This window comes from Neoarius graeffei, chromosome 26 (genome assembly GCF_027579695.1).
Source record: "Neoarius graeffei isolate fNeoGra1 chromosome 26, fNeoGra1.pri, whole genome shotgun sequence".
In the NCBI taxonomy this organism is placed as follows: domain Eukaryota; kingdom Metazoa; phylum Chordata; class Actinopteri; order Siluriformes; family Ariidae; genus Neoarius; species Neoarius graeffei.
In genome coordinates this window covers 37,822,706-37,846,501 of record NC_083594.1, presented here as the reverse complement: position 1 = coordinate 37,846,501, position 23,796 = coordinate 37,822,706, and the positions used below count along the sequence as shown (strand labels likewise).

At 40.4% G+C, this 23,796-nt stretch overlaps 1 protein-coding gene across 17 annotated transcripts in view; it reads left to right on the top strand.

Moving 5' to 3' along the window:
* The window catches only part of nfasca (neurofascin homolog (chicken) a), a 307,192-nt gene that overhangs the window by 50,933 nt on the left and 232,463 nt on the right, over positions 1–23,796 (top strand). For 16 of the 17 annotated variants that reach the window (XR_009651631.1, XR_009651633.1, XR_009651632.1 and 13 more), the window contains exon 1: positions 19,708–19,997. The exons of the other annotated variant lie outside the window; for it this stretch is intronic. The gene's annotated coding sequence lies outside the window, so the exon portion shown is untranslated. Of the gene's footprint in view, positions 1–19,707; positions 19,998–23,796 lie in introns of those variants that run through there. 17 annotated transcript variants of the gene reach the window in all.

Here is a 23,796-nt window from a genome sequence, read left to right as displayed (position 1 = left end):
ACATTCTGATATCCTCCAGAATTCTTTAATGGTCCGGAATAAATTGAATGCTACACGTTGATGGATTATTTTGTTCTTCTACGCCCTTTTTGAGGAATGTATTGTCGGACTTAAACCAACATCTGAAGAGGTGAGATCACTCCTTTTTTTTTTTTCCCTATGTTTGCTGGCGGGATTGTTTTTGTTTTTGGAAAGTGCACAGGCGGTGTGTGGTTTGGTACAGCTTCCGCAGTGTTTGGACTAAAGACTCTGCCCTAAGGGCTATTTTCTCTCTCTCTCTCTCTCTCTCTCTCACTTTGCACCATTACACAATAAATATTCACAGTGAAAATATTTTGTAAGCGCGTTTCATGAACCAAGTTATAGGATTTGTTGACAACTCGCATCGAGTTCGTTACACTTCTACCCGGTGTGAAGCACTGACAGTCATGTGGTTGTGATGTCATCGTAAACAAATCCGTTCTACTCATCCAGACGACTTCGCAATGGCGCTGTTGCCAGATTTTTTCACTCTGGAACCCGTTCTCAAAATATTTTGTTTTGGGGCACCCAAAACGCCGGTGCCGTGTGGACGCCAGGCCGAAACGATAAACAATTTTATCAGATTCACCTGAATCCGTTGCCGTGTGGACAGGGCCTTAAGCCATGTCTGAAACATTTGCAAGTGGAAGGAACATCCCTAAACCATCAACTGGCCATGCACAGGTGCTCCTTGCACGATTTCCAACTATGTGGTCAGAATGTTAATCAGAACAGTAGCCCAAGAGCTGAGGACCACCCGCAAAGAGCTCTGGAAGCAGTGGGTACAGTTGTCACAGAGAAAACAATAGGCACTGCACTCCACAGCCACAGTCTCCATTCTCAATCACCACAGAAGACTCCCTTATTGAAGACAAGGCTTGTTGAAGCTTGTATGAAGTTTGCTACAGAATGTTTGGAGAAGCCTGTAGATTACTGGGAGAATATAATAATAATAATAATTTCAATTTATATAACACCTTTCACAAACCCAAGGATGCTTTACACAGGAGTTACCAAAAAAAAAAAAGCCACACTAGGAAGAGTAGTGTGAGGTAAAGCGAAAAGTTTTCAAGTTAGCTTTAAAGGAAGAGAGAGTGGAACAGTCATGAAGTGATTGTGGTAACGAGTTCCAAAGTTTAGGAGCAGCAACACTGAAAGATCTGCCACCCATAGATGCCAGTTTAAAACGTGGAACAGTCAGAAGTCCACAGACAGAAGATCTGAGGGAGTGGGAGGGACAGTACAAATGAATTAGCTCACAGAGATAAGAAGGGATGAAACCATGAAGAGCTTTATAGGTTAAAAGCAAAATTTTGTATTTGATCCAAGAAATAACTGGCAACCAATGCTTTTGCAGTTGCTGTAAAACAGGAGTAATATGAGCAGTGCGCTTGGTGAGTGTGAGGACTCTAGCTGCTGAGTTTTGGATGTACTGCAGGTGATTGAGCAGTGTGGCAGGGAGACCATAAAAGAAAATTGCAATAGTCAAGACAAGAATATAATGAATATAGAATATAATGTGCTCAGACAAGACAAAAATAAATCAAACTTTTCAAAGTGCCAGGGGCATCGTGGCTCAGGTGGATAAGGCGCCATACCATAAATCCGGGGATCTGGGTTCGATTCCGACCCGAGGTCGTCTCCCGATCCCTCCCCGTCTCTCTCTCCCCCTCATTTCCTGTCTCTACACTGTCCTATCCAATATAGGTGAAAAAAGCCCCAAAAAATATCTTTAAAAAAAAAAAAAACTTTTCAAAGTGCCATGTCCGTTTCTGCATATGACCCTAAAAATATCATAACTGCAGTAAAGTTCAGAGGTCGATGCATCATGGTAGCCTATGGGGCTGTTTCTCTTCTTGTGGTACTAGCAGAATCCAAATTATTGAAGCAAAAATCTATGGAGTCATGTACTGGAAAATTCTTGATAGGAATCTGTTGCCATCAATTAGGGTGATGAGGATGAGAACAGCCCTGTCAATAATTTTTGGAGTAGGGGGCGTTTGGAAAAGAGTAGTAGGCAGACCTAATGTGAAAGCAACGCCACCACCGTGATGTAAAAAAAGGTGGTAGTTGTGGGGGTCCAGGGGTACACCGCCAGAAAAATGTTAAAATACAGATGTAAAATAGTGCATTCTAAATGATCCAGAATACAATATTTTGAATCTAAGAGTAAATAAAATGTTCTTGCTCTCAGGATTTAGGTGGATATGTGAAAATATAAAATTAATGAAAAAGAAAGTAGAGCCTCTTGAATGATTTCCTGGCAATTTGGCAATTCTTCTCATCTCATTATCTCTAGCCGCTTTATCCTGTTCTACAGGGTCGCAGGCAAGCTGGAGCCTATCCCAGCTGACTACGGGCGAAAGGCGGGGTACACCCTGGACAAGTTGCCAGGTCATTACAGGGCTGACACATAGAGACAGACAACCATTCACACTCACATTCACACCTACGGTCAATTTAGAGTCACCAGTTAACCTAACCTGCATGTCTCTGGACTGTGGGGGAAACTGGAGCACCCGGAGGAAACCCACGCGGACACAGGGAGAACATGCAAACTCCGCACAGAAAGGTCCTTGCCGGCCACAGGGCTCGAACCCGGACCTTCTTGCTGTGAGGCGACAGCGCTAACCACTACACCACTGTGCCACCTTGGCAATTCTTGAATATTCAATTATTATTGTGAAGGTCTAGACAGTCTTCAAAATTCTGCAGGGGCTGAGGTTTCAATAGGAAAATGGCAACCCTAAGAAGAGCTGCTTCAAGATTAGAACAACAGCAATAACAAAGAAAATAGAGGTCTTGTGAAACTAAAATATTTAATCTTCTTCTGGCTGCTCCCATTACAGGTTGGCACAGAAGATCTGTTCTATGTATTTGATTTGGCATAGGTTTTACCTCAGATGCACTTCCTGACGCAACCCTACCCGATCTATTCGTCCTTGGGGCCAGCACTAAGTCTGCACTGGCTTGTGCAACCTCAGTGGCTGGGTATGTTTACCTAATCTGCCGGTCTTTGAACTGTGGGGGAAACCGGAGTACCTGGAGGACATGCAGACTCCACACCAAAAGGCCCCTGTCAGCCATGAGATTTGAACCCCGAACCTTCTTGCTGTGAGGCGACAGTGCTCACCACTGCACCACCATGCCGTGCAAAACTAAAATATTTAATAAACTTTAAATATCAGAATTAAAGAGACAAAATATTTTAAATGAGTTTGAGTTAAAACTTGAGTCAGTGTAAATTATTCTTAATGATTTATACTACTATTAAAGTGCTGATGACACGAACATGACTCTATGCAATTTCTTAAATAAACTATACAACATGGCAAACATGTTAGATTTCTGTTATAATTACGTGAAAAGAAGCTGTTGTTACGCAAATATCCAACTTTTAATTGCACAGCGCAAGAAAACTGGGTCCATGGCTCGCGGCCATGTTGTGACGTCAGCGGAAGAACATGCTGCGGTTCACTGGCTGTTCTACTCTATGGAAATGGCACATGAAAATGCCAGTGAACTCTCTAGTGCTAGCTCTTCCTCTTCTGGGAGTCTAGAATTGTGTTGATCTCTTCCAAATAGAATCTATGATAGTCTACCCTCTTTACCCTTTGCCTCTCATTGCTAGGTGGCAGTTACATGAAAGCCGCAAGCTTTCACAAGCAAATACATGACTGATATCACGCCGACTTTATGATTACATTTATGATTATCATGTAGAATCTATAGCTCTACGTACCTTTATCTTATGTCATTTCACAACATATGTTCTGACAGGAGGACTGTCTTTGGATCCGGCATAGCTACTAGTAGACCCCCTCTGGAATACTGGCAGTGTTGCCAGATTGGGAGGTTTCCCGCCCAGTTGGGCGGTTTCAAGTGCATTTTGGTGGGTTTTGAACATATTTTGGGCTGGAAAACGTCAGCAGTATCTGGCAACAGATACTGCTGACGTTTTCCAGCCCAAAATATGTTCAAAACCCACCAAAATGCACTTGAAACCGCCCAACTGGGCGGGAAACCTCCCAATCTGGCAACACTGTGTAGTAACACACGTTTGTGCTGAACTGAACACCCAAGAGATTCTTTTAAGCTGGGAAGGGTGTCAAAACAATCCAAATCGAAGTGTTCAGAGCACAGGACGGATGTTGGTGAGGGCTCCCACTTGTCACGAGTGCGCCTGACTTGCTTCACCCACTTCGCATGCAGCTCGGGATCTCTGGGAAACTTGAATAAACTTACCCCATCCTTGTGGGTTTTGGAGCAAAAGCCGGCAACACAACGCGAAGGCATAATAACTATATATATAATAATGTATAATAATGTCTAATAAAAATACTAATAATGATAAACTGAACACCTGTCGCATCAACAACAAACTGGTAAGTTAGGAGGAAGGTTCTTTCGCTGACGTCATATAGCTCCTCCTCCTCCTTCGTCTCCTGGGTGCTACAGCCCCGTCAAATTTGCCCAAATAGCCGCGTTTATCATCATAACTTGTAAAATAGGCGCCTTCGTGAATTAATATATGGATCATCGGGAATTACTTTTTATGTTATAAAACATCACCAAAGATGTCAAAAACGTGTCATCAGCACTTTAAACTCAATGCCAATATGTTACTGAAACTTCCATTCAAATGTAATTCTATTAATCTAAACAAAAGCTAACACACATTGCACTTTTTACTTGTCTATTTACTTGTCTATTAAGCATACGCAATACTGAGAGAAGCATACGCAGTACTGAGAGATACAGGTAGTCGTCGACTTACGACTGATCGACTTTACGACCGTCTGGTTACGACTGGCGAGTGTTTCCCAGTGTGAGCAGTATCCCGGTACAGTAAACTTCTCCCGTGTCCGTTTGTGTTGGTAATTACGGTATCGTCCGTTTGTGTTGGTAATTATGATAATTACGGAGAAAAAGAAGCAAACAATTCAGACGAGGCTTACCATGTTTATGAAAAGAGCAAATCCCGAGTCATACAGAAAAGAGCCAGCCCGACTGCTGCAACACCTGATGTAGACAACCCACAGCCAAGCACCAGTCATGCCAGCGGTCACTAAGTTTTGCATTTTGCTATGTTTTCTATTTTTCACACCTGTATTTCGTATTTTTTGTTTTGCACATATTAAACGAATTGTACTGTACGCAGTGTAGTATGCAGTGTTTGACTTAAACCAAATAATGAGCCAAGGTAATGAAACAAGAAAATGTTGATAAAATAAGACTTTAAGATGATTACAATATCATTACGCATCACAATATACTTACTTTCATTTAACATCGGCCGACTTACGACCAGATCGGTTTACGACCGGTCAGTCGTAACCAAACGCAGTCCTAAGTCGACAACTACCTGTACTAGTAAACAATGTTTGTTGTCATAGCACAAACATGGTTCTTGCCGTCTAAAACGATCACTTGTTTCAATAAATAAAATCAAATAAAGCATTTCACATAAAAATACAAGGAAAATTTAAATAAAAAAAAAAAGCACTGCAAGTAGCCCGCGTGGTAACATCGCTGGCAGTTATTGACAAGGCTGTGAGAAGTGGGTGGACTTTCCAGAAGGACAAAGATCCAAAATAAAGGAGACTCTTAATTGGTTCCATACAAAGAAAATAAAGGTGTTGAAATGGCCTAGTCAATCATTATACTTCAACCCAAAAGAACATTTATAAAATGAACTGAAGCTCATCAGCATTTCATTTAAAGACTGTTTGTATAGAAGAATGAGTCAAAATCCCACCTGAACACTGAGAGATTAGTTTCTTCATACAGTAAGCATCTTTAAGGTGTCATAGCAAACAAAAACCTCTCTACCAAAAATCAAATAAATTTCAGTTAGTGTGTTCAGTACTTTTTCCTGTGCCATTCCACTTTGTTGCACATAACTTTTTTTATGGATTGAAATCTTAAAATTTATTTTTCTGTGTGTCAGACGAGCAGGCAGCAGATGGATGTAAAAGCAAGTGGGAGAGTTTATTCAGCAAACTAGAACACGAATCCAAATCGGAATCCAATAGCAAAGTCTAGATGAAGTAAGGGTTGAGCAAGGCACATACAGAGTATCTGAGGCAGAGCAGAAAGGCAGTCAGAAATATGTGAAAGAGATCAAACCAGAGGCGGCATGGTGGTGTAGTGGTTAGCGCTGTCGCCTCACAGCAAGAAGGTCCGGGTTTGAGCCCCGTGGCCGGCGAGGGCCTTTCTGTGCGGAGTTTGCATGTTCTCCCCGTGTCCGCGTGGGTTTCCTCTGGGTGCTCCGGTTTCCCCCACAGTCCAAAGACATGCAGGTTAGGTTAACTGGTGACTCTAAATTGACCGTAGGTGTGAATGTGAGTGTGAATGGTTGTCTGTGTCTGTCAGCCCTGTGATGACCTGGTGACTTGTCCAGGGTGTACCCCGCCTTTCACCCGTAGTCAGCTGGGATAGGCTCTAGCTTGCCTGCGACCCTATAGAACAGGATAAAGCGGCTACAGATAATGAGATGAGATCAAACCAGGAAATCAATATAGAGAACGAAGGCTTGGTAAAGTCAACCAACAACATTACTTTGCAGTGAGCTGAATGAATGAGAGTCCTTACATAGTGTCTGGTGATTGGCTGGAATATGAAACAGGTGTTGCGCTGATCAGAATTCTGGAGAGAGAGGGTGGTGCAGTGCTTGTTCATGATTGTAGTCCATGTTAGCCATGTTTGAAGGCCGTGAACTCTGGGTTTTAGCATCTTGAGGGAGTACAGACATGACACTGTAGTTTTATTGAGTTAATACCAGTGTTTGCTCAACATTTCAGGTTAAGAATAGCTGCACTGGAATACATGTTCATGAGAAAAATAGTCGACATGTTGAATATTTACTTTCTCCACTGTACTTTTTACCAAAGCAATTAAAACATACTTAGTTATTTCACCAAGGTCATAAATGGTCTCCTATTATTATTGTAATATAAATAAATACACTTAAGCTATGAGAAAGAGTAGCACACATTTGCTGCAGTGTTAATGGATGTGAACAACCCCAAATCAGAAAAAGTTGGGACATAAGGAAAATGCATATAAAAGAAGAAAGTAGTGATTTCTAAGTTTACTTTGGCTTGTATTTCATTGAAGACAATATGCAGCGTTCCCCCTGGGTTCTGAAAAATATTTTCCACTTTTTTCCTTGAAAAATCAAGTCAAAGAAGTATTCTTCACTTTTTCTGATTTTCTCTTCACTTAGTCTGTAGTTTTTCTTAGTTACGGACATATCAAAGTGGACTTGATACAAATTTATGCCAACTAAACTGGTACCATTCAAATATTTGTACAGGGCTCTCCATTAAATATCAAATTTAGGCTCCACTACAGCCTCTAATAAAGACTCGATTTTGGGCACCCTGTGCACCATCAAGCTAAAGTAAACCTCTTTAGTTTGAGCTTACTGAAGGTTGTTTTTGCATGGAATTATTCAAAAGCGGTATTAGGACTCCCTTTTGCCTTTACTTCAACAGAACACTTGATTTACAATTGAACGGAGTCGAGAAGAATCTTGGAACAACCAACAGTGAAGGAATTCAAATTTCCCGTAGATTTATAGACCGAACACAGAATGACACTGCATTTTTTTTATCATATGTTCGCCACAGGGACTCAACACACCATGCCCCCTGAAACATAGCTCCCTTCAGTCACTTACTGTACCATGGCTGACGGCACTTTCACGTTGGCGTTTTTTTTTTTTAAACCAACCCCTGTATTACTGACGCTGTCCGATGTGCTCGGGGACGGTAGGGGCTCTGTGTGTCTCCCCTGTGGCTGTTTCAGCCCTTAAATCATTTTCAGTGCTTGAAAAAGCCTACCCAAAAAACTTTGTCAGCTTAGACTGTGCCATTGTTTGGTTCATGGAGATAATTACACCACCACACCAGGCTGATTAAGATGCATTGCGATTGGTCAAAAGTTTGGCACCCATTTGGTCGTTATGTGTAGTTGATTTTTATTGGTCACAAGCACATGCTCATTGTTTACACTCTGGGGAAGTCTCTTCACTGGGGTTGGATTTTGGCAAATGGAGGGACCTGTGAAGGGATTTCTGTAAAAGATTACTTGTGATAATGATGACAAATACATTTGTCACTGTGATAACTGCTAATAATTTTTTCTTTGTCACTGATGGATTATGTTCGTCAATGAAAAGCATGACAAGTGCCAGCGAGAACCTGGGGTATGAATCAAAGATATTTCATGTTTTCTCTGGTCAACTTCATTTCATTTGTTAATAGGCAGTTCTTCAGCAGAGAGGCCAAAATTATGAAATTATTAAGATTGCCTTAACTTGTCAGCTCGGTGGTATTACTAAAGTATGGAATCTAAGGCAAAATTCACTGAAAACCATATTTAAAAATCATCACCCCAATTATAGCAATGCCGCTTCAGAGAAATCTTGGTTTGAATTTTCAGAAATGAAAGTTCATTTTTTTTCTGACGTAATTCTATTACTGACTTTTCTTTCCTCATAAAAGATTCTGTATTCAGAGTTAAACATAGCCAATTTTTCTTTGCTTTTTTAGGGTCAAAACATACCCCATACAATGTGAAATTTTTTATCTAATACCATTATCTTGAGTACTGCAACTAAAAAAGTTACCACATTTTGCTGTGAATGAAATTCCGTTACCGAAAAACTACCCCAATGTACATCCATTCCTGTGTTTCAGGCATGCAATACATTCTAAAAGAAGTAGGGCTAATAATGAGGTAAAACAATTAAATAATGATGTGATTTGAAACAGGTGATGTCAACAGGTAAATTAACCCTGACTTGGTACCAAATCAGTATCCAGGAAAGGCCTAGTGTTTGAGGAGCAAAGGGAAACTGAGGATCTCGAGTTTGTGAAAAATATTGAAATGTTTAAAAACAATCTCATCTCATCTCCTCTAGCCGCTTTATCCTGTTCTACAGGGTCGCAGGAAAGCTGGAGCCTATCCCAGCTGACTACGGGCGAAAGGCGGGGTACACCCTGGACAAGTTGCCAGGTCATCACAGGGCTGACACATAGACACAGACAACCATTCACACTCATGGTCAATTTAGAGTCACCAGTTAACCTAACCTGCATGTTTTTGGACTGTGGGGGAAACTGGAGCACGCGGACAACATGCAAACTCTGCACAGAAAGGCCCTCGCCGGCCACAGGGCTCGAACCTGGACCTTCTTGCTGTGAGGCGACAGCGCTAACCACTACACCACCGTGCTGCCCCTGTTTAAAAACAATGTTCCTCAAAAATTTAGGAAGGGATTTGAATATTTCACTCTCTGTGGTGCATAATGTCTTTAAACGATTCAAGGAATCTGGAGGAATTTTGGTGCTTAAAGAGCAGTGGAGCAAGCCTAAGCTGAACACCCGTGATCTTTGATCAGACAGCACTGCATCAAGAACCATCATTTATCTATAGCTGAGATAACCACATGGGCTCGGGATTACTTTGGCAAACCTTTGTCAAGCACTACAGTATGGAGTTACATACATACACAAATGGCAGTTAAAACTCGACTGTGCAAAAAGGAAGCCTTATGCTAACTGTGGACAGAAGTGCTGTTGACTTCTCTGGGCTCCAAGGCATCTGGGATGGACTATCACACAGTGGAAACCTATATTGTGGTCAGTATTCCAGGTCTTTTTTGGAAGAAATGGATGCTGTGTGCTCCAGACCAAAGACAAAAAGGACCATCCAGACTGTTGTCAGTAACAAGTCCAAAAGCCAGGGTCTGCCATTGTATGGGGACACTGTCATAGTATGTCAGTGTCTTGGCAAAGGTAACTTGTACTTCTGTGATGGCAGCATTAATGCACAAAAAATGCACTGAACATATGCTGCCTTCAAGACAACATCTTTTCCAGGGATATTTCAACAAGACAATACAAAACCACATTCTGCACACATTACAAAGGCATAACCCCTCTGTCCCCATTAGAGAATATGTGGCAAATTTTGTTACAGAAAATATGACGACAATGACCCTGAAATGGTTCATCACTTGGTTTGTTCAGTCCCTAAACAGTCACTAGACTTTTATGTGTTATGAGAAGGAATGGCAATATTACAAAACTGCTTTACCTTCCCAACTTTTTTGAAATGAGAATCAAAATTTAAATGTTTATTTTGAAAAAGCAAATAAAAAAGCAATAAAATTTATGAGGTAAAACGTGTTGTTTTCAATGCAATACAGGTCAAAGATAACTTACAATTATTATTGTTGTTTTTTTTTCAGTTTTAATTTCAATTTCAACATACCGTCCCAACTTTTTCCTGAGTTGGGGTTGTATAATATTTACTCAGGATCAGTTTGGTATATAATTTTGGCATAAATAATGTATTACCTTGTTTGGTTGTATGTTTTAATTTATAAACATAATTAATCAAATGTACACAAAATGCCCAATCCCTAACCGGTAGGTGAAAACAATTATTAAATCAATTCAAAAAGGAATTATTAATTTAGTGAATTAATCACTCAGTCGGTCTCTGGAAACTTGGTCACAATGAGTTGAGACTTCTTGTAATAAAAGACTTCTTGTAATACATAAATACACACACACACACACAAAACATATTATATAAAATGTATGTACAGTGCCTTGCAAAAGTATTCATCCCCCTTAGTGTTTGTCCTGTTTTGTTGCATTACAAGCTGGTATTAAAATGGATTTTTGGGAGGTTAGTGCCATTTGATTTACACAACATGCCTACCACTTTTAAAGGTGCACATTTTTTTTATTGTGACACAAACAATAATTAAGATGAAAAAACAGAAATCTGGAGTGTGCATAGGTATTCACCCCCCTCAAAGTCAATACATTGTAGAGCCACCTTTTGCAACAATTACAGCTGCAAGTCTCTTGGGGTATGTCTCTATTAGCTTAGCACATTTAGCCACTGGGATTTTTGCCCATTCCTCAAGGCAAAACTGCTCCAGCTCCTTCAAGTTAGATGGGTTGCGTTGGTGTACAGCAATCTTCAAGTTATGTCACAGATTCTCAGTTGGATTGAGGTCTGGGCTTTGATTAGGCCATTCCAAGACATTTAAATGTTTCCCTTTAAACCACTTCAGTGTCACTTTAGCAGTATGTTTCGGGTCATTGTCCTGCTGGACTGTGAACCTTCATCCCATTTTGAAACCTCTGGCTGACTCAAACAGGTTTTCCTCCAGAATTGCCCTGTATTTAGTGCCATCCATCTTTCCTTCAGTCCTGACCAGCTTTCCTGTCCCTGCAGATGAAAAACATCCCTACAGCATGATGCTGCCACCACCATGCTTCGTTGTAGGGATGGTGTTCTCAGGGTGTTGGGTTTGTGCCACACAGGGCATTTCCCATGATGGCCAAAAAGTTCCATTTTTGTCTCATTTGACCAGAGAATCTTCTTCCATGTGTTTGGGGAGTTTGCTATATGCTTTGGGCAAACTCCAAATGTGTTTTCTTTAGCAATGCCTTTTTTCTGGCCACTCTTCCAGCCCCACTCTGTGGGGTGTACAGCTTAAAGTGGTACTATGGACAGATACTCCCATCTCCGCTGTGGATCTTTGCAGCTCCTTCAGTGTTATCTTTGGTGTCTTTGTTGGATCTCTGATTAATGCCCTCCTTGTCCGCTCTGTGAGTTTTGGTGGGCGGCCTTCTCTTGTCAGGTTTGTAGTGGTGCCATGTTCTTTCCATTTTGCTATAATGGATTTAATGGTGCTCCCTGGGATATTCAAAGTTTGGGATATTTTTTATCACCCAACCCTGATCTATACTTCTCCACAATTTTGTCTCTGACTTGTTCGGAGTGCTCCTTGGTTCTCATGTTGATTGCTTAGTAGTGTTGCAGAGTCAGGGTCCTTCCAGAATAGGTTGATTTATACAGACATCATGTGACAGATCATGTGACACTTTGATTGCACACAGGTGGAGCTTAATCAAATAATTATGTGACTTATGAAGTGAATTGGTTGGACCAGCTCTTATTTAGGGGTTTCATACGAAAGGGGGTGAATACCTATGCACACTCCAGATTTCTGTTTTTCCATCTTAATTATTGTTTGTGTCACAATAAAAAAACAACAATGTGCACCTTTAAAATGGTAGGGATGTTATGTAAATCAAATGGCACTAACCCCCCAAAAATCCATTTTAATTCCAGCTTATAATGCGACAAAACAGGACAAACACCAAGGGGGGCTGAATACTTTTGCAAGGTACTGTGTGTGTGTGTTAGAAACACCTACAGTTGTGGTCAGAACTTTGCATACAGTGACGTCATCTTGGATATGAATGTCTTGGCAATATTGGACTTTCAGTGATTTCTCTGAACTGTTAGTTTTCTGTAGCAAAATGATTGTACAAGATATTTATTTAATAGAAAAAAAAGCCCATGAATTTGGTGCAGAAGTTTTAATTTATTTTGGATTTTCTGAAATCAACACAGGGTTAAAATTATTGTACATACAGGGTCAAAAATTTACATCCACTCACTTAGATTATTAATTCAGCTATGCTGAGACTTCCAAAATGTCTCTTATCTTGCCAAGACCAAGGCCTCTTAACTTCCTGTTAGTGATTATGATTGACTACAGCTGGTAGCTTCTCTGTGCCTTCATAAAAAGGGTTTGTTTACAGCACTCTTTGGATTGACCAACACAGTAAAATGGGAAAGTCCAAGGAGCTCAGTGCAGATCTGAGAAAGAGGATTGCAGATGTACACAACTCAGGAATGTCTCTTAGAGCCATTTCTAAACAACTGCAGATCCCAAGATCAGTTCAAACAATTGTATGTAAGTTACTGGGAGGTGTAGTCACTTTGCTAAGCCAGTTTGCTTCAAGAAAACCCAAGCTGTCACCCGCCACTGAAAGGAAATTGGTTCAGATAGTCAGGAACAACCCAGGAACCACCATAGCACAGCCCTGCCATGACCTGGAAGCTGATGGATCACTGTCTACAGTTCAGATTACCATGGACTAAGAGATTGCTATCCAAGAAATAACCCCCTGCTCCAAAATTGACACCTTCAAGCTTAACTAAAGTTTGAAGCTGACCACATGGACAAAGTCTTCTGGAGGAAAGCTGTATGGTCATATGAGACAAAGATTGAGTTGTTTGGCCACAATGACCACGATGTACAGAAGAACATTGTACCAGTTAGTGGTGGTGGTAGCAGCATCATGCTCTAGGGCTGTTTTACTGCCAGTGGAACTGGTTCATTGCACAAAGTGGATGGAATAATGAAGAAGGAGGACTACCTCAGAATAACCTCAAACCATTGGAAACTTGAACATGATTGGGAGTCACAATAGGACAGTGAAACCAAACACACATCAGAGCTGGTTATGGAGAATAAAGCAGGCTAACATTAAGCTTTAAAGAAGCCCTGACTTCAGCCCTATTGAAAATATATGGACCATGCATATAAGTCGAGTCCATGCCAAGAAGGAAAAAAAATAAAAAAAATTGAACTCCTACCAATTCTACCATGAAGAGTCGTGAAATACCCAACCAGAATTCTGCCAGAAGCTTGTTCATGGTAAACAAAAAAATGTTTGGTCAAGGTGAATCTTGAGAAGAGACATTTTACCCAAATATTAGCTGTGCTGTTTGTAAATTTTTGACCTTGTATGTATACTTTTGACCCTGTATGTATACTTTAAAAAAAAGACGTATGCTGTACAATAATTCTGCCACAGAAAAAGAACAGTTCAGAGAAATAATAGAAAGCCCAAATATCACCGTGACATTCATATCCAAGATGACATTCATGCCATTGTATGTAAACTTCTGACCACAACTGTAAATGAATCTTCGCTAATAATTCCATTTGGCACCAAATTCTGTCCACTTCATATGTCTCTCCATGTCATTATCCATGCTTTACAGAGCTGTGAAAATGATCTACAGTCAAAACAACCAGGTCATTTAGTCCACTGGGCCTTTGTTTTGCATCTACCAACACTGAAGCCCACACAATGGACGTCAGCAGCAATGCGGGAATGTAAGACTTCTCCCACAGCTAAAGGATGCCTACACTGCTATCTAAAGAGCTGCAGTTGTATGACTGTAAGAGAGAAAAACAAGAAAACCTTTGCAACAGGTAGTGTTTGTACTTAACATTCCTCTGACCAGGAGCTCGATAGGAACAACAAAGATGGGTCACTCCAGTGTTTAATCAGTTCAGCATGAAAATGAAGCATTTGTTTATGAGACTTAATGAGCACTTTTTTTTTTTGTACAATTGTCACACAATAGAGCCCTTGACCCTGGCGGAAAAAAAAAGTACTTTATTGTATTTAAAGTATACTACCGTTCAAAAGTTTGGGGTCACCCAGACAATTTTGTGTTTTCCATGAAAAGTCACACTTTTATTTACCACCATAAGTTGTAAAATGAATAGAAAATATAGTCAAGACATTTTTCTGGCCATTTTGAGCATTTAATCGACCCCACAAATGTGATGCTCCAGAAACTCAATCTGCTCAAAGGAAGGTCAGTTTTATAGCTTCTCTAAAGAGCTAAACTGTTTTCAGCTGTGCTAACATGATTGTACAAGGGTTTTCTAATCATCCATTAGCCTTCTGAGGCAATGAGCAAACACATTGTACCATTAGAACACTGGAGTGAGAGTTGCTGGAAATGGGCCTCTATACACCTATGGAGATATTGCACCAAAAACCAGACATTTGCAGCTAGAATAGTCATTTACCACATTAGCAATGTATAGAGTGTATTTCTGATTAGTTTAAAGTGATCTTCATTGAAAAGAACAGTGCTTTTCTTTCAAAAATAAGGAAAAAGTGACGCCAAACTTTTGAACGGTAGTGTATATTCATATTTTCAATAGTATATTGAAAAGGTACTTACACAAATTGTACTTTTTGTAAATATATAAAAAGTATACTAACATCACGCTTTCACGCTAACACTTTTAACACACTTTAAAATAATTAGACTATATTACGCTTTATAGAAATATATTATACTAAAATATACTTTAAGTGAAAGTTATGTGTAATTTCTAAAGTGTACTAATTTTTAAGGTACTTATAATACAAAGTACTAATTAAGCATATATTAGTACATATAAAATCATATACTTAAAGTATACAAAATATACTTTGTCTTCCACTTTAGCACATGAAAGTACACTAAATACACTTCAATTTGCACTTTTCTACAATTTAATTACAATTAAAATATATTTAGTACAAAATTAGTTGTTGAGCTCCTTCAACCCTACGCTCCTGCTCTGTGCCTCAGGTCAGCTGATTTGCTGCTCCTGGAGGTACCGAGGTCCAAACGGAAGCTCAGAGGGGACAGAGCTTTCGCCACTGCTGCTCCAAAATTATTGAACGAGCTACCATTGCACATTAGGCAAGCCTCCCCACTGTCCATTTTTAAAACTAGTCTTAAAACCCATTTTTATTCCTTGGCTTTTAACTCCACATGAGGTTCTGCTCTTGTTTTAGTGTTTTATGGTTTGCTTTTATTTATTGTTTTATTGTTTCTAATTGCTTTTAAAAACAATGAAACAACTATTCTACTGTCTGTTTTATTTATTTCATTGCTTTTAATTGTTTTATGTCTTTATGTACAGCACCTTGTTTTCAACTACGGTTGTTTTAAAGTGCTATATAAATAAGGTTGAGTTGAGTTCCAAAATAGCATGCCTCAAGTTAACTAATCATAAACACACTTGAAGTATATTGATGATTAGTGTGGCTTCAAGTACACAAAAGTATGCTAAATTTTAGTACACTTAGCACATTTATTTTTCACCAGGGGACACAGACACCTTTATATCATAAGGCATTATAGAAAGTTGGCTGTTGCTTACCTGTTGTCCCCCCCCTTCTTGCTGGGCAATCAGCTACGCTAACATCACTGTACCTGTTGCAGGGTTAAGCTTTCAGTATTAGCCTTCTGGTGTAACTAACATTTATCTCATGGCATCTTGTGATGTTAACCAGACACTCAGTTGTTCAAAGGCTCAAAGGGAGTTCAAATGAAACTAGGAGGACACTTGATAGAGTGCATACCTCTGCCAAGCCACATATCCGTATCAAAATCAAACCACTTGAACCTAGGATAATACTAATGCTGTTCACCAAATTTTATCAAAATCTGTGCACTACTTTTTGAATTCCGTTGGGAACAGACAAAAAAAAAAAATCCTGGATTTGCATACATATCTGGATCCTGGATCCATATCTGGATTGGCATCAAATCCTGGATCCATATTTGGATTTGCATCAAAATATAATCAATTCTTCTTTGGCCCATGGCCCACCTTTCCTCAAAATTTAATCAAAATCCATTCACTACTTTTTTTGAGTTATGTCGGGAACAGCAAACAAACAGAGGCGAAAACATATAAACTTCTTCAACAAAGTTGGTGGAGGTAATGACATTGAATCAATATACTGTATAAAGATCAATCTGTGTCTAATTAATAAAAGCTTATTTAAATTGTTGGAGTACTGAATGTCCTTTTCAGGTCATAGGTACAGGTAGTCGTCGACTTACGACTGCATTTGGTTATGACTGACCGGTCGTAAACTGATCTGGTCATAAGTCGGTCTATGTTAAATAAATGTAAGTATATTGTGATGTGTAATGATATTGTAATCATCTTAAAGTCTTATTTTATCAACATTTTCTTATTTCATTACCTGGCTCATTATTTGGTTTAAGTCAAACACTGCATACTACACTGCGTACAGTACAATTCGTTTAATATGTGCAAAACAAAAAATACGAAATACAGGTGTGAAAAATAGAAAACATTTTAGTTTGAAACATACCAAAATACAAATGTAAAACATAGCAAAATACAAAACTTAGTGACCGCTGGCATCACTGGTGCTTGGCTGTGGGTCGTCTACGTCATCATCAGCTGTTGCAGCGCTCGGGCTGGCGGGAGCATTTGCTCGTTTCATAAGCCAGGAGCTGGGGTTGAAACTGTATGACGGAGTGCGCGAGGGAACGCAAGAGAGACTGCGCATGTGTCTGGAGCTGGGGCGGAAACTGTTGTACGTGGCGAGAGGCGCTGCTGGGAGCTGGGGCAGAAACTGTCGTATGCTCAGCTAGCTCAGCTGGGAAACACTTGCCAGTCATAACCAGACGGTCGTAAAGTCGCTAGGTTGTAAGTCGACGACTTCCTGTATAATAGACAGAAAGTGGGTAGTTAGTTGTTTGTCCATATATTTGCGTAAGTTTCATCCTCTAGTTATGTAATTCTGCAGTGTCCTTGACTTTGAAAGAAAGAAAGCACAACTTTATTCATCACACACTTGTGAAATTCCTCTCTGCATTTAACCCATCTGAAGCAGTGAACACACACATGCACACCCAGAGCAGTGGGCAGCCATGCTAATAGCACCTGGGAGTTAGGTGCCTCACTCAAGGGCACCTCAGCCCAAGGCTGTCCCATATTAACCTAACCGCATATCTTTGAACTGTGGGGGAAACCGGAGCACTGGGAAACCCACGCAGACACGGGGAGAACATGCAAACTCTGCACAGAAAGGCCCCCGCCGGCCGCTGGGCTTGAACCCAGAACCTTCTTGCTGTGAGGCGACCATGCTAACCACTTACACCACCATGCCTATTTCAATTTGAATAAACAACACTGACGAAGAACATTCAACAATGATTTATCTCTTATACTGACTTATGAACCCACTTTGGCACTTCTATTTAATATTTAATGCAATTTACATTAAACCATTGGTCTTTATCATAGTTTATGTACATTTACTAGCCACTTTAATAAGAACACATTTACACCTGCTTATTGCTGCAATTATCTAATCAATTATCCAATCATTTAGCAGTAGAGCAATGCATAAAATCATGCACATACAGGTCCAAGAACTTCAGTGACTGTTCACATCAAACATCAGAATAGGGAAGGTTTGATATCTTTTCAGAAACTGCTGATCTCCTGAAATTTTTCTCCAATGTCTTGAGAGTTTACACAGAATAGTGTGGCAAAACAAAAAATATTCAGTGAGTGGCAGTCCTGTGGTGAGTTCACAACACACCTTGAGGTGGATGGGCTACAGCAGAAGACCACACCGGGTTCCAGAGAACAGGAATCAAAGTCTGCAGCGGGTTCATGTTCACCTAAACTTACTTACTTACTTACTTACTTAGATCCTCCCATGTCTAGTGACACATTGGGCAGCAAGCCTTCTCCACTCAGGGTGGTTTTGGGCTAGGGTTTCCACTTCTCTCAGGCTAACCCCCAGTTGGTCGAGGTCCCTTTGTAACATATGTCTCCAGGTTAGTTTTGGTCTTTCCCGCTTCCTTTATCCTTTGTTGGGTTGCCAGTGCAGCGCTGTTTTTGCATGCCTCTCCACCGGCATTCTAAAGACATGTCCTGTGTACTTCATTCTCCTCTCTGTGATGGTGGTGCTAAGGGGTTTTATCCCGCTCCTTTGATACATTTGCTCATTTGTAATTCTATTTCTGTATGTTATGTTGTGTATCTTTCGGCGGCACCGTTGTTGGAATGCATCAAGCTTTCTTTTCATTTTTGCTGTGATTTTCCATGTCTCACTGGCATAGAGAGCAATGGGAAGTACTACTGATTGGAGTAGCTTTACCTTGAGTTTCCTGGATAGTGTCCTGCTGTTCCAAACTGTGTTCATTCTCCTAAAGACTGACGCTGTCTTGCCAATACGGGAATTGATGTCTGTGTCTGAATCTCCCTCAGCGGTAATTACACTACCCAGATATGTGAACTGAGTAACGTTCTCTGTTGGTTCACCATTAATGTGCAACTGTATGTTTGTAGGCTGTTCTCCAACCTGCATTGCTTTGGTTTTGCTGCAGCTAATTCTCAGGCCTACTTTCGCTGAATTTGTCTCAGTGCTCGTAGTCATCTCTTGGAGAATCAGATGCGACTCAGCTGCTAAAGCAATGTCATCTGCAAAGTCCAGATCTGTGAGGCGTCTGCCCTCTTTCCATACTAAACCAAAGTTAGGGTTATCCATGGCTTTGCGCATTACGTAGTCTATAGTGGTGATGAACAACAGAGGGAACAGGACACATCCTTGTCTTACTCCCGTGACTATATCGAAGCTGTCAGTATAGCCTGAGTCAACCTTCACGCAACAACTTGAACCCTCATACAAGTTTCGGAAAATCACCTAAACTGGACAGTTGAATATTATTGGAAAAATGTCACTTGGTCTTTATCCTGGTCAGATTCCTGTTCTTGGATGAAAGGAGTGGCATCAGATTTGGTCTTCTGATGGTGTAGCTGACACTGATGGTTCCCTATCCTTGGGCATACTGATCATCTTATTGTGTGAAGGAGGCTTTGCATGTTTCTAACACATTATTAATTGTCAGGGTAGAGGTGAGTGGGTGCAGAAAAAAGTGGTGTGAAAGTGGGTTGAGGTGCAGAGGTCAAGCTCCAAGAAAAAATACCTTTAATCTCTTTGTATATGTATGCATCTGATAAGGTGTGTGTGTGTGTGTGTGTGCATCTCTGTGAATGCATGTACTTGTGTTTCTGTCAAGATGGGGGTTTGGGGGTGGGTGCAAGCCCAGGGGGCTGTTTATTATTCATGAGGTGGGCTGGGAGATGGCCAAGTGGGCAGCAGCAGATGGGAATCTGTGTTTGCTGTGCATGTGTGAGAGAGAGAGGAGGAGAGAGAAATCTCTGAATACACAACAGTAAGGATGCACCAAGAGCAGCTTTCCTGAAGCAGCGTCAATAGCAGAGCGCTTAGACACACAGAGACACATCCTTATGCATGCTCTATTTTACTAGTCTGCTCATTCAGGACACAGTAAGACACAGTGACCCAGACTTGGATTTAAACCAAGAGAGTTAGCATCATAAATCATGCACTGATTGTCATTGGATGAGACGAAGGAATTTACCATTGCTGAAGATTCGAGATGTGGGCCAGCTTCGTCTAACTAGGAAAGGAAATCTCACGTGAGAGGTAATGTTTGTGTTGCCAGTAAGCCTACATTTCCTGGTATGTCACTTTAGTTTGTAGAGAAAGAAGGCAATGTGCTCAGAGCATTGTATTGATTATCCTGTGGGGTCAGTGAAATTTGGATAATTGTCGGACTGCTTTGGTTATCCAGCTGATTTATTCTCAAACTTATTTTAAGTAAAAGTAGTCGCAGATTTCAAAAATCAAACTTTCATTTTCAGAGACCAAATAGTGTTCGAGAAAAATAAATTTTCTTTAAAATGCCAGATGGGGGGCAGCACGGTGGTGTAGTGGTTAGCGCTGTCGCCTCACAGCAAGAAGGTCCTGGGTTCGAGCCCCGGGGCTGGCGAGGGCCTTTCTGTGCGGAGTTTGCATGTTCTCCCCGTGTCCGCGTGGGTTTCCTCCGGGTGCTCCGGTTTCCCCCACAGTCCAAAGACATGCAGGTTAGGTTAACTGGTGACTCTAAATTGACCGTAGGTGTGAATGTGAGTGTGAATGGTTGTCTGTGTCTATGTGTCAGCCCTGTGATGACCTGGTGACTTGTCCAGGGTGTACCCCGCCTTTCGCCCGTAGTCAGCTGGGATAGGCTCCAGCTTGCCTGCGACCCTGTAGAAGGATAAAGCGGCTAGAGATAATGAGATGAGATGAGATGCCAGATGGGCTTCCTGCGGTGGTGACATATGCAGTGATGTCAGGTAGTGGTCACTTGGAGCAACTCAGTTGTTTATATTCTCTGTTTACATAATAGTTTTGCTAGTTTTACAAGTATTTTACCAAATTTATCAGTTGTTAAATAAGTATGCCTCATTGTGTAGCATATAAATGGCACAATGATGCTGAAAAGAAAGCACAAGCTGGACCTAGACTGCATTTCCACAGAGAAAATGCAAAGTGTGCTTAGTCAGCTGTGGCAAAGTGTCACTGACAGAAACTGGATCAGACATGAGGCTTCACGCTGCAAAATCTTTTTTTCCCCCATGATCTACATATAGTGTGTGTGTGTGCGTGCTCTAAAATATTGGCTTAAAATGGCTCAACTTGCAGCGTGACATGACACTTCGCACTCTAAAATCTTTTTTTTTTTACATGATCTACATGGTGCTGGGTAGATTACTAGAGAGTATGTGGCATGGTTTAAAACAGATTTTAGAGCGCGCAGCCACACACACACACACACACACACACACACACACACACACACTACACAGACTTTGCCACACACACTTTCTGTAGATCATGTGAAAAAAAAAGATTTTGCAGCGCGAAGTCTCATGTCTGATCCAGTTTCTGTTAATGACCCTCTGTTCCAGCTGATCAAGCACACTTGGCATTTTCTCTGCAGAAATGCAGTCTAGTTCCAGCTTGTGCTTTCTTTTTAGCATAATTGTGGCGTTTATATGCTACACAATGACTTGTTTAAAACACTAAAAAATTAAGTAAAAATACTTGTAAAACTACGATGTAAACAGAGAATATAAACAGCTCCAAGTGACCATTACCTGATGTCATCACGTACGTCACCACTGCAGGAAGCCCATCTGACATTTTAAAGGAAATGTATTTTTCTCAAACACTACTCGGTCTCCTGAAAATGAAAATTTGATTTTTGAAACCTGTGACTACTTTTACTTAAAATAAGTTTGAGAATAAATCCACTGGAGGATCCATTTAACAAAACTGGAGATGATATGGTTTCCAGCTCTGACCCTTTGTGGTAGACTTTTCCCTTATGATATCTGCGTCTTTGACTGAAAAATTGTCATTATATAATTGTATGCCTGTGACAAATTATTTTTTTTAATGCCATGGTGTCTGCACATCATCCCTATGATGCACCCTTAATGCTGCACACTTTCACTACTGTGCTCAGAAGAAAACACCTAATGTATATCATATTAAGGAAGGGTTATTGCATGTAATACTATGTCTTGAATAGAGTCTTTCAGTTCCAACACTTACTCATGAGTTCGTCTGACAGAGATGAGTAGAACTGTTGAACTCTTATAACCAATGGTGATCTGTAGATTGCACTTCATAAGCCTTATAATCTAACAAAGCATCAGTTTTTAATGATTTCCAACTGCCACCCTTCATTCTTTATTTGTCTGCCTGGATCTATTGCTTAGTTGTCATTTTTCTGTCAGACCGTCGAGCCACTTTTGTTTCAGCTTAAACTGAACCAGATTTTTGTCAGATTTATTCAGAAAATAGTCTAGATTCATGTATATAGCTTTCAGATTGTGACAAAGAAATGTCAGATTCCTGTATAAACCTGTACAAACAAAAATGGAAAATAGTTTGTTTGTACATTTAATTTTACAGTGCACAAAGGACTTTGTTAAACAGCAAAATTGGATCTGATTGTTAAAAGGTAGTTAATCATTTAATGAGCTACTTTCACCATAAAATTGTAAAAAGAGCTTAATTAGAATAGCTCTTACCATTTGATTACACACAGAATTACACAAGATTTAGTCCTGAAAACGAAGAGGACCAAGTTTCCCCCCATTTCTACTCTCATTTCTCTTATTCTTCATCTTTCATATTGTTTCTTTCTCATGATTCCTCTATGATCAAGACTTCTAAGCAGCTCATCTTTGGTCTGTTGATACATTGTGGTAAGGATTTGGCAAACACTGTTTGGTTCTAGATCAGTTTCTTATTAGACCTTCTTGCCAGCCTAGGAAATGCAATCAAATGGCATCTTGCTCTACTGATCTGTAGTGTTGACTCCCAAGACATCTGTCACATGTGGATGGCGTGTAGTATCCTAACATGCTCTATCATGCATACCATACTTCTCTTGCTTCCATTGACTTATGCTGTTTTTTTATACTCTGAAAAGGGATGTGTATACAACCCCGATTCCAAAAAAGTTGGGACAAAGTACAAATTGTAAAATAAACAAACAAACGGAATGCAATAAATTACAAATCTCAAAAACTGATATTGTATTCACAATAGAACATAGACAACATATCAAATGTCGAAAGTGAGACATTTTGAAATTTCATGCCAAATATTGGCTCATTTGAAATTTTATGACAGCAACACATCTCAAAAAAGTTGGGACAGGGGCAATAAGAGGCTGTAAAAGTTAAAGGTACAAAAAAGGAACAGCTGGAGGACCAAATTGCAACTCATTAGGTCAATTGGCAATAGGTCATTAACGTGACTGGGTATAAAAAGAGCTTCTTGGAGTGGCAGCGGCTCTCAGAAGTAAAGATGGGAAGAGGATCACCAATCCCCCTAATTCTGCGCCGACAAATAGTAGAGCAATATCAGAAAGGAGTTCGACAGTGTAAAATTGCAAAGAGCATCTCATCATAGTGCATAATATCATCAAAAGATTCAGAGAATCTGGAAGAATCTCTGTGCGTAAGGGTCAAGGCCGGAAAACCATACTGGGTGCCCGTTATCTTCGGGCCCTTAGACGGCACTGCATCACATACAGGCATGGATTGGAAATCACAAAATGGGCTCAGGAATATTTCCAGAGAACATTATCTGTGAACACAATTCACCGTGCCATCCGCCGTTGCCAGCTAAAACTCTATAGTTCAAAGAAGAAGCCGTATCTAAACATGATCCAGAAGCGCAGACGTCTTCTCTGGGCCCAAGGCTCATTTAAAATGGACTGTGGCAAAGTGGAAAACTGTTCTGTGGTCAGACAAATCAAAATTTGAAGTTTTTTATGGAAATCAGGGATGCCGTGTCATTCGGACTAAAGAGGAGAAGGACGACCCAAGTTGTTATCAGCACTCGGTTCAGAAGCCTGCATCTCTGATGGTATGGGGTTGCA